The following is a 10,239-nucleotide window of genomic DNA, read 5'->3' as shown; positions in this document are numbered from 1 at the left end:
AAGAGTTTGTTTATTTTTTAGTCCTCACCAGGGGATATGTTTACTGATCTGAGAGACAGAGAAACATGAATGGGAGAGAGAAACATCAGTCAGCTGCCTCCCTACACACCCTGACCCGGGACCGAGCCCACAGCCTTTTGTTTTATAGGATTGATGCTCCAACCAACTGAGCCACCTGGCCAGGGCCAAATAGACTCTTAAAAAAAAAATCACAATATTATGATCACATCTAAAATTTCTTTAAAATAATTTCTTAAAATCATCCAATATCTAATCATCTAGTCATTGAATATCTAACCATCTGCACTTGTCCCACAAATGTATTTTTAATTTGATATGCTTGAAGTAGTATCCACACATTACCTTTGGCTGACAGATCCACCCCCCGCACCCCCAGCATTTTATCAGGACAGTTTTCAAACACCCAGTGAAGGTGGAGGACGGCACCGTGAGCTCCCGCATCACCCGATTCATGCATTAACATGTTACTGTGCTTTCTTTGCCACATGTCCACCCACCTGTCTCTCTCTAGTCAATGACACTTTTAAGTCTCTTCATTTAAATACTATCTCCCTCTCACCTTTTTTCCTTACCATTTGTTTTTTTCAAAAAGATTTTACTTTTTATTTTTAGAGAGAGCGGGAGAGAGAAAAAGAGGGAGGGAAACATCAATGTGTGGTCGCCTCTTATGTGCCCCGACCTGGCCTGCAACCTAGGCATGTGCCCTGCCTGGGAATTGAACTGGCGACCCTTTGGTTGCAGGCTGGCACTCAGTCCACTGAGTCACGCCAGCCAGGGCTCCTTACCATTTATTTGTTGAAAAAACCAAGTCATTTGTCCTGTAGATTTTCTCATTTGAGGATTAAATGAGCTAATATGTGTGTGGTGCTTAGAATATATTAGGTACCTCATATTTATTATTTGCTTTTTATTTATCTACATATTTTATAAAATATATCATATATTTTTTATTTATCTGTATCTTATCCAGTGAAAATATATCATTTTTGTAACAACCACAAATTTAAAAAGTCCCCACTGCTACATCTTTTCATAGCCACGTTGGTCTGTAGCCACACATGGGGGGGTCTGTCCCATGTATCAGACCCTGGGGAAGGACCACCAGCACCAGGCAGTTGCAGGTGGCAGAATAAAGGGGTGTGGGGGTGGGAATGAGAGCCAAGGGGGCTCAGTGGAAATGGCCAGGGGTAGTCTGAGCCAGGAACCTGGATCAGCGCCTCCCCTGGGGCTGAGGATGGTGGCACCAGGAGGGAGGCCCAGAGGAAGCTTGGACAAGGTGTGAAGAGCTGTAGAAGTCCCGGGAGAGGGTGGAAGCAACACACATATCATTAGGGGTGGAGTAGGATGCACAGCCTGGCTCCAGGGGCTGGGGCAGACGGAACAGGAGAAAGATGAACCTCCCAGGGGATCCGACTGCACAGACTCAGACAGCAAACAGACAGACAGGAAATGCACAGGTACAAGGCGCCTTCCTCAGCTGCTACAGGAGAAAAGCTGGAGACGGGTGGGAGGAGCTCTGGGCTGAGGGAGTCTGGATCTCTGAGCCCGGTTTTGCAACCCATCACCTGTGTGGTCTTGGGTGAAGTTCCTTCCCTTCATTCAACCTCTGTTTCCCCATTTGCAAAATAGCGTGGTGGCCTGGGAGCCCCCTGGGGGTTGTTCTAGGTCTGGCAAGGCAAATGGTCTATCCCATTGCCTGCTGGGTTGCAGGAGAGGGTCAAGGTTGCTGGGATTTGAATGTGTTGGTGGCTCCTTTAGCACTTTTCCTTTCAAGATGGCAAACATCAGGTAAAGGCTCAAAACTACGAGTCACCAAATCAAAGTAAGGCATGTACAGGGTCTAGTGTATACTATCCAGTCCCCAGCCTGCTGCTTCCCTGCCTGTGGTCTTAGGTAGCGCTTCCCAAGTTATTGGTGATGTATGTCGTGACTAAAGGAATGGACGGGGCGGGTTCTTCCTCTCTGAGCCCAGATCCAGGGCTTCCAAAAGTAATCCTCAGGGTAAACCTGGCTAGTTAACCTCTGAGTGAAATCTGCTTAACATTTTAGCCAAACAAAATGGAAAAGTGAATACATGTAAAAATAAAGCACTTACTTGCATCCCTGGCCCGGGACCCAGCCACCTGCCGACCATTGCTATTGTGCAACCACAGGCCAGAGGTCCCCCTGGCCGGCTTTGATTCCTGGGTCATTGTTGTCTGTACTGAATGAAATTCATTAGCCCATTGTGAGCTGTTCAGGTTTAATGCCTCTGAAATTGCCTGTGAAACTGGAGCGTGGCGGAGAAGCACGGACACTGGCTGTCCGTCTGCACGGAGCCTCCCTACCAGCCTCCTCCCGAGTTGAGCCATGTGCCGCCCGGGGAACCCCCAGTGGGTCCTCCCGAATCACAGCTGCTCCCTGTGAACGCTGTGGTGTGAGTGTGAGGCCAGGAGGGCAGACCGGTGTCCATGCCTGTTCTGGAGAAAGCAGGATGAGGGACGTCCACTGGGGCTGAAAGGAGGCCTGGGGACTGGGGCGCGCCATGGTGGGAACTACGTGGGGGCAGAAACGAGTGGCCCTTCTGCGGCAGGTTTTGGGCTCTGTAACGGGTTGAATTATGTCCCTCAAAAAGATGTTGCAGTCCTAGCCCCCCCTCACCTCAGACCATGACCTTATTTGGACATTGGGCTGTTGCAGATGGAGTAAATTAAGATGAGGTCATGCGGGGCTAGGGTGGGCCCATGGTCCAACATGACTGTGTTCTTATAAAAAGAGGAAGTTTGGACACAGCCACACACAGGGAGAGTGCCTGGAACATGAAGGCAGAGATTGGGGTGATACATCTGTCTACAAGCCAAGGAAAGCTGAAGATTGCCAGCAAACCACCAGAAGCTGGGGGAGAGGCCTGAAACCGATCCTTTTCTCAGCCCTCAGAAGGCACCAACCCAGCTGACACCTTGATCTTGAACTTCCAGGCCCCAGAGCTGTGAGAAAGTAAATTTCTGTTGCCTAAGCTCCCCCGCCAGCCCATTCGTGGTGCTTTGTTACAGCATTTTTGGGACACTCCTTTGGGGCTGACAGACCAGAATCCTGGCTCGTCTGCCTTTTATCTGGGAGAACCTGGGAGACCCTGCGCATCTTACTTTCTTTCTTTGAGCCTAGGTCCTGGGGCTCAGAACCAGAACTCCGAGGCCTGGCTGGACAGACACTGGTCGGGTCAATCAGATCCCTTACCTGGATGTTTGGGGGTGGGAAGCTGGCTGACAGCGAACACTCGGCCCTGAGGATGCGCCAGGAGGCTGCTTTGGGCCCAGCGCCAGGTAGCCAGTGTTGGAGCAGGTGTGGGAACTGAGAGGAGAGGGAAGGCCGGAAGGCTGAGGGGAGAGGAGAGCCTTCGTGCGGACCTTGCTGCGGGCCCTGTGCCTCCCCAGGCGTGGCTGGTGAGCGGCGCTGGTTTCTCTACGTGTGCTGTTTCCACTGGCTCCCCTTCCTCATGGCATCACAGGAACAAGATTTTAACTTACCTCTTTGCCTGTCTCTGCAAAGGCTTCGAGAACTATAAAGTGAGGAACACATTTCCTCAGCAATAACAAACCCTCCTGAGCGCCCACTGTGTGCAGGTGTAGGGTAAGACATAAAGAAGCTCCAGATGCTGCCTCAGGTTGGCCCAGGACAAGGGAAGTGTCCTGGAGGACATGCAGGCTGCCCATGCCACCCCCCCACCGCCCACCCCAACTCCAGGTCGGAATGAAATAGATCAACCAGCAAAGCTCTAGCATTTCCCACTGTCGACTGTTAAATGCTATTGTGAAATGTCAGATATCACATTCTTCCACTTCCTCATCTTTTCTTCCCTCCATTTTGACAGGCATGGACTAACAGAAGAAATGCAAAATGCATAGTTGGAGCTAAAATAAGCAACACAGCCTGGTGGCTAAGAGAGAGTGGGTCTGGAACCAGACTGGCGGAGTTCATGTATGATCTTAGGCAAGTTGTTTTACCTCTGCACCTCAGTTTCCCCATCTGTACAATGGACAAAATAAACCTCACTGCAATTTTGTGAGGATTAACTTAACGAACTATAGAAATGATCCCTGAAAGCGTAGTCTTGTGAGGAGTTAACATGTACAAAGTGCTTACACCAGTGGCTGATGCACACCAAGTCCTGCCTGGACATTGGCTCTTAATAAAGAAGTGCACAAAGTTGGGAGGTACAATGAAAGAAGTGGTTGTTCATCGTATGACATTTCTTGGGGGCACCTGCCCAGCTCACAGCGACCCCCTTGACCGCCCTTCGCTCCTCTCAGGAGCAGGTGCCATGTCTGTAGAACTTGGCTCTGACACCAGCTGGGTTGGGCATCTGGCCCAAGCGGAGCCAACCAAGCCCTTCCCTTGGCACTGGGCCAATCGTATCCTAGTTTGATCCCAGCTGGTCTCTCAGGTGGCCACCTCCGTTGTGCTGAAGAGACGTCACGGAGAAAGCCAGGATGTGCGGAAGGAAGAGGTAGAGAGGGGCAGACGCATGAAGCAGAGAGAAGGCCCCTGGGTGGCAGGCTCCTGGCCCTTTCTGAACCCTGGGCACCTTCATGCCTTTGGAGCGCTAACGAGGCCACCTTGGCGCCTCATAGCCCATCTTGACTCTTTGTTGAAGCTACTCCAACTGGCTTCTGTTGCAACCAAGGTTTCTTGGCTAATGCCTGGACGCTGAAGCCTGCCTTCTCGTTTCTCTGCATCCGTGAGACTCTGATCTTCCTGGAGTTACAAGGAAATGTCCTTTTTTCCCCTTCAACTCAGGCAGGCTGGAGGCTGGAATCATTTCATTTTACGCCATGGCTGAAGAAAGTAGAGAGCGGGAGGTGGGAAACCATTTTTCCCTACCACCTACTGAGCCCCAACTTCTTCTAAGCCTTGTTCTAAGCACTATCTATGCATTACCTTATCAGCTCCATTGTGAACATCTCGATTGGATCTCTGTTTCTTAGATGAAGAGACCGAGGTTCAGAGAGGTTGATTTAGTTAGCGCAGTAACTCAGCTGAGGAAGATGGAGGAGGGCTGGGATCTAAATCTGAAGTTTGTGCCTTCGAGCTCTTCACCGTCCTGCCTGGTGCCGCTGGATTAGCATCTTCCCACTTTCCTGCTGCGAGATCTCAAGACAAACCCACCATCTTGCCTCAGCTTCCTAATCTGTGAAATGGGGCGATACCATCACCCTTGCCCATCCGAAGGTTGTCTGAAGGGGCTAATGCGAAGGGAGGGGAGGCTAAGTTTTGGAAGAACCACATGTTCCCCACACATGCAACACATCACCCCTCCACTTCCTTTCATTGCTTCTTAGCAACTGACTCAGAGCGGATGGAGGGTAAAGAAAGGAGGTCACATTTAAATTGGTCAATTTGAAGAGCTCACCACAAAGGCTGGTGTGGGAGAGAGAGGCAATTAATCTGAAAAACACAGTGGTTTTTATTTTTTAAAACATGATCCATGGCCTTCGGTTCTCCGTAAGGCTGTGCCAGACATCGTTTTCACCAGTCAGCAGCAGCGTGGCATTTGGGCTCTTCATGAGGTCCCTGTGAATTTCTTTAAAAAAAGAAACAGCATTTGTCTACTTGATGAAAAAGAAGAAGAGATTAATTTAAGAAAGATTAATTTAAGAGATTAATTTAAGAAACTAAAAGAGATTAATACATGCTCATGGTAGAAACTTAGGGGATGGCATAAAGAACACAGAATTTACCCAGAAGTGTTGTGTCCACACAGTGGCTGTATTAGCGACAAAAGGAGCGGACCACAGCGTGCATCTCAGAAACTGCTGTGCAGTGTCCAAGTCAGATCCCCAGAGTACACAACTTTCAATTTTATTAGCATGAAATTCAAGAAGGGGTGAAACTGTCTATAGTTACAAGCAGTGGGTCAGGGGATGCAGTGGCCAGGAGGTGCCCTGGGAAGATGCTGGGGCTGTGGGGATGTTCCATTCCAGTGTCTTGATCAAGGTGTCAGTTATGTGGGTGAAGACATTCATCACTGCCTACCAACCTGTTCTTGAAAATGGGCACATTTTACTCCATGGAAGTTATATTTCAGTAACATTGGTTTAAAAGGGGAAGAAAGGGACCTGCAATTCCACTCTCCTGCTGTGGGGTCTTAGACAAACCCTTGATCTTGGCTACCCTGACCTTAGTTATCCAGAGCTGACTGCTCTTAGGTTTTGGTTTGTGTATGTAACTCAATCAATCGATTCTGTGAAAAATATTAGTTCCAGATAAACTACCATTTCTCTGTAAGATTTTTTAAAAAGTTAACCTCAGACTTAGGAATTTGGTGAAAGTGAGACAGAAAGGGGGGAGAGAATGGTATTTCCTGTTCATTTGATGTCTTCTGTCCCCTGAAACCAGAGAAGGTGGGTAAGTGGTGCAGTAATCAGCTACCCAGTATCACTGGTTGATAAATAAAAAAGGGCTCTCCACCTTTCCCATCACTGCTGATAAGCCTAGAAAATGGGCTGACTTCACATCAGCTCAGAAGGAGGAGGAGGATGTTCATTAACACGACTCCTCTCCTTATACCGGAAAAATAGCACATTTTATTATGTGATCAGTACACTAAATGCTATCAGTACGAAATGTGTGTCCCCTTATACTGGTGTCTCATGCCTGTTAAAGATGAGGCTTGGGAATGATCTCCCAGCTGATGTAATTTTGAGTCAGTTTTCAGACGGAGGTTCCAGAGTTTCCCAAAAGCAATAGCGTGATGAGTAGGTATGAAATCGGGACCACTTAAGAATAAACTGTTTTGTTACCTGCTTTTGGTGCTCGGCATTTTATTATAGTGTGGCTTCATGACATTCAGTAGGCTCTAAAAACAGAGGACTTAAAAGAGCTTGTACCTTATTCCATCCTATGGTTCCCCGTGTTCCTTGGCAGGCTGATCAAGCCGGCGGTAAGTTTGCTCCAGCCCCCAGAAGTGGCATCTGAGGGGGAACGTGCTATTGTGTGAGTGCGAGCAACATGGGACTGCAAACCACAGGATGGTGGGGGAGCAGACCGTGTCCACTGCAAGGGAGGGGAAAACATCTTCCTTTAAACCAGGGGTTCTCAACAGCAGTGATTTCGGGCTCCTGGGTGACATGTGACAATGTCTGAAGACACTATGGTTGTCACAAATCAGGGATGCGACTGGTATCTGTGGGTAGAGGCTTGGAATGCTGCTGAAAGTCCTCCTGTGCGCAGGACAGCTACCTGCCACCAAGATTTATCTAGCCCCAAATGTCAATAGTATGCAGGTTAGAACCCTGAACACATCTGTATCTGGAGTATCTGCACTCCGGCTGTTGGACAAATGGGAAAAGTCCAAGAAACGGAGTGGATGGAGAGTCCGTGGCTGGGGAGTCGGCATGGGTTCTACAACGCCGGTGGGGACATGAACTAGCTGAAGCTCATTCAAAGTGCTCCTTCTGTGCCAGGCCGTGAGCCTGATACTGATTACCTCGTTTAATTTCTACAACTCTGGAAAAGGGCGCTGTTATGACCCCACTTTGTAATAAATCAACGGAAGATATACACAGTTGGGAAAGGGAAGAGGAAGAGGTCGTTTTCTTCTTGGCGTACTTTTTTCCTAGGGTGCTGGTGATTTTTGTGGGGAGATGACGCCTGGTTCCTGCCACTCGACTGTGAGCTCCAAGGTGGGAACATCCTGGGTAGACTGGATCTGTAGCATCCAATAGAGGCCCTGGAACTCAGTAGCTGCTAATAGATAGGTTTTTGATGGAATGGAGTGAAAGGGTGAAAGAGCGGGGCAATGTCACCCAGCGATTAGAACGTAGGCATTGCAGGTAGATTTCCAGCCCTTCAACAGATAACTAGCACGTACCTCCTCTGGGCCAGGCCCAGAGAAATAGCAGTGGCTTGCTGAAGTTAGCCTACCGGCTCACAAGAGCCAACCGTTAATTTATCAGGAAGCTTGCAAGCTGATTGTCAAACAGCCATTAAATAAAATTAAATTATATAAAGTTACCATTAAATAAATTATATATTTTAAAAGGTAATAAAACACATCACTTCCTAATTATTTTACTACATTTCACTGGTATCTCTGTTCTGGAGGTTATTTATGTCTATCGCAGGGGTCGCCAAACCTTTTCTATACAAGGGCCAGAGAGCAAAGGTTTCAGGTACTGCAGGCCAAGAGCGGAATCTGGCCCCTCAGCCACTGTTTGCTGTCTCCCGGTCTGCTGTGTCTGTGGGGTGGAAATAGTCCATGGTAGGGGGCATCTCTTTTTGACTCCACGTTCAGTTATGCATGTTGGTAGCCTGAAATCGGCTATGGTGGGAATACTTACACCATGGAAACTGTCAAACGCTGTGAATCAGGGCTTTCCTTTTTGCAGCAAGCTGATGGTTACACATTTACCTGCACACCACTGGACACAGTGACGGGCAAAACTGGAGTGAACCCTGCCCTCTTGGGAGGGCAGAGCCGGGTTTGTCCACCATTTTGTGGTGGGCTGGGGCGAGAAGGGAGTGGTGCAAAGGCTGTTGAGGATCTCCCCCGGAGACCACTGCAGGGAGGGGGGCACCCATCTCTAGGAGTGTCTGCTGGAAGAGGGTGTTCAGGGGGACCTCTCCTAGGGCTGGCCACCCACAGTGATGCTCCCTGCCCCCACCAGGGACTTCGCCACTTCATCAAATTCCTCTGTGGGCAGCCAGGGCAGCAGATCTGTCTTTTCTCTCTGACTTAGCTCAAGGGGAATCTTTCTTCAGGGACTTGAGAGTGGAGATGTGAGCTCATGAGGGCAGTTTATTACTTGCTCACTACAACCACAGGTCCCAGTACTGCACTTGACCCAGTGTAGGCTCTCTACCACTGCGGCCCTGGGGGTGAACCCAGAATGGGTTGCTGAACTCAAATGATGCAGTGAGCAGTAAGGGCACATCATGGTCCTTTGGAAACTGGCTCCAACAAGGAGAGACCACCAGCAAAGAATGCAGAAAAGGACATGTTTGTCTGGTGACCTGGCTGAGTGAACTGACCTGTGGGAGCTCAAGGACAGTGAAGGGTTTGTGAGTTTCTGTGTTCTCTCTGCTGCTCTGTAAACCTGTCAAGTTCAATGCCAGGAGAGTGAACTCTGAGGGGCTGTGACCATTTTTTTTGGAGAGTCTGGGTTCCCACAGCATTGAAGATGACTTGGGTACATGATCTATCCATGGAAGCTCTAGGGGCTGTCTCCTACAGAGGCTGGGTGTCGGCAGGGAGGGGCTTTCTGATGGAATCTGACAGCTGGACTCAGACTCATTTCTAGGTCAAGAACCTGGGATGGTGGGAGGCATGGGGCTGTGCAGTGAGTCACGTGAGTCCCAGTCTAGAAGGCTGAACTCCAGTGCCATCCCATCTCATCACGTCTCAGCTTACTGACCTGGTCCTGTGGCCAGCACGTTCTGAAGTGCCAGAATAGTAATAGGTGTAATAGGTAGGCGTGACCATCAGTCATTGCCTATTCATTGAGCCCTGACCTGCCATGTGTGGTCCTGGAGCCAGCTCTGCTGTTAACCAGCAGAACTCTGGACTTCTGCCTCAGGGAACTTTTCTTCTTACAGCATCTTGGGGGCTCCATGTCACTGACTTGAAATGAACATTAAAAAAAATTATTTAAAGATACCAGTTGAATTCAATACTTTCATCTCTTAGGCCTCTGCCCTGCATTCCTGGGGCACTTTGCGTATCTTGGCAAACGAGCCAGTTTCCTTCACAGGCCAAGCGACCTCCCACCTCTTCATGTCTGCCACACCCCTCCCCCACTTCCAGGAGCACCATTCCCCTTCTTTACCTGATTCCTAAAGGCCTCCTGAAGTCAGGACATGTACTCGGCACTGCTGGCTTATCTGTTCTCCCTCTGTTCCTGGAGCTGAAGCACAGGGCTGTTGGTCATTGTCTCTATTATGCTTTATCTGAACTCCATACCTAGGTCCAATCCTGACCAGCTAAGTGAGCCTGGGCAAGTAGCTCAGCCTCTCTGTACCCTCATCTGCAAGAGAGGGTGATGATGACAGCTGTGTCATAAGGTTGGTGTGACAGAGGAAAGGTGCATGCATGTACAACTGCTAGCCCATAGGAAGTGCTTTGGATACTGTGGCTATTATAAAAATTACTCCTGTGACAGCATATAAAGGAACTCAATAAAGGTTTGGACAACTGACTAAACCCCACCCTTGAATGACCTGGGTGGTTCTTGGTCATAATGA

The 10,239-nt window shown here is 49.1% G+C and overlaps 1 long non-coding RNA gene across 1 annotated transcript; it reads right to left on the bottom strand.

Annotated features, from left to right (window-relative positions):
- Positions 1 to 4,206: 4,206 nt before the first annotated feature.
- Positions 4,207 to 9,498, bottom strand: LOC128627634 (uncharacterized). The gene is made up of 3 exons (XR_008391885.1): positions 7,609 to 9,498; positions 4,939 to 5,581; positions 4,207 to 4,836 (listed from the first exon to the last, which is right to left on the bottom strand). It is a non-coding gene; the product is annotated as an uncharacterized LOC128627634 (long non-coding RNA).
- Positions 9,499 to 10,239: the final 741 nt, after the last annotated feature.

This window comes from Artibeus jamaicensis, unplaced genomic scaffold (genome assembly GCF_021234435.1).
Source record: "Artibeus jamaicensis isolate MK-2021 breed Jamaican fruit bat unplaced genomic scaffold, CSHL_Jam_final contig_464, whole genome shotgun sequence".
NCBI lineage: Eukaryota > Metazoa > Chordata > Mammalia > Chiroptera > Phyllostomidae > Artibeus > Artibeus jamaicensis.
This window is presented reverse-complemented; position numbering and strand designations above follow the sequence as displayed.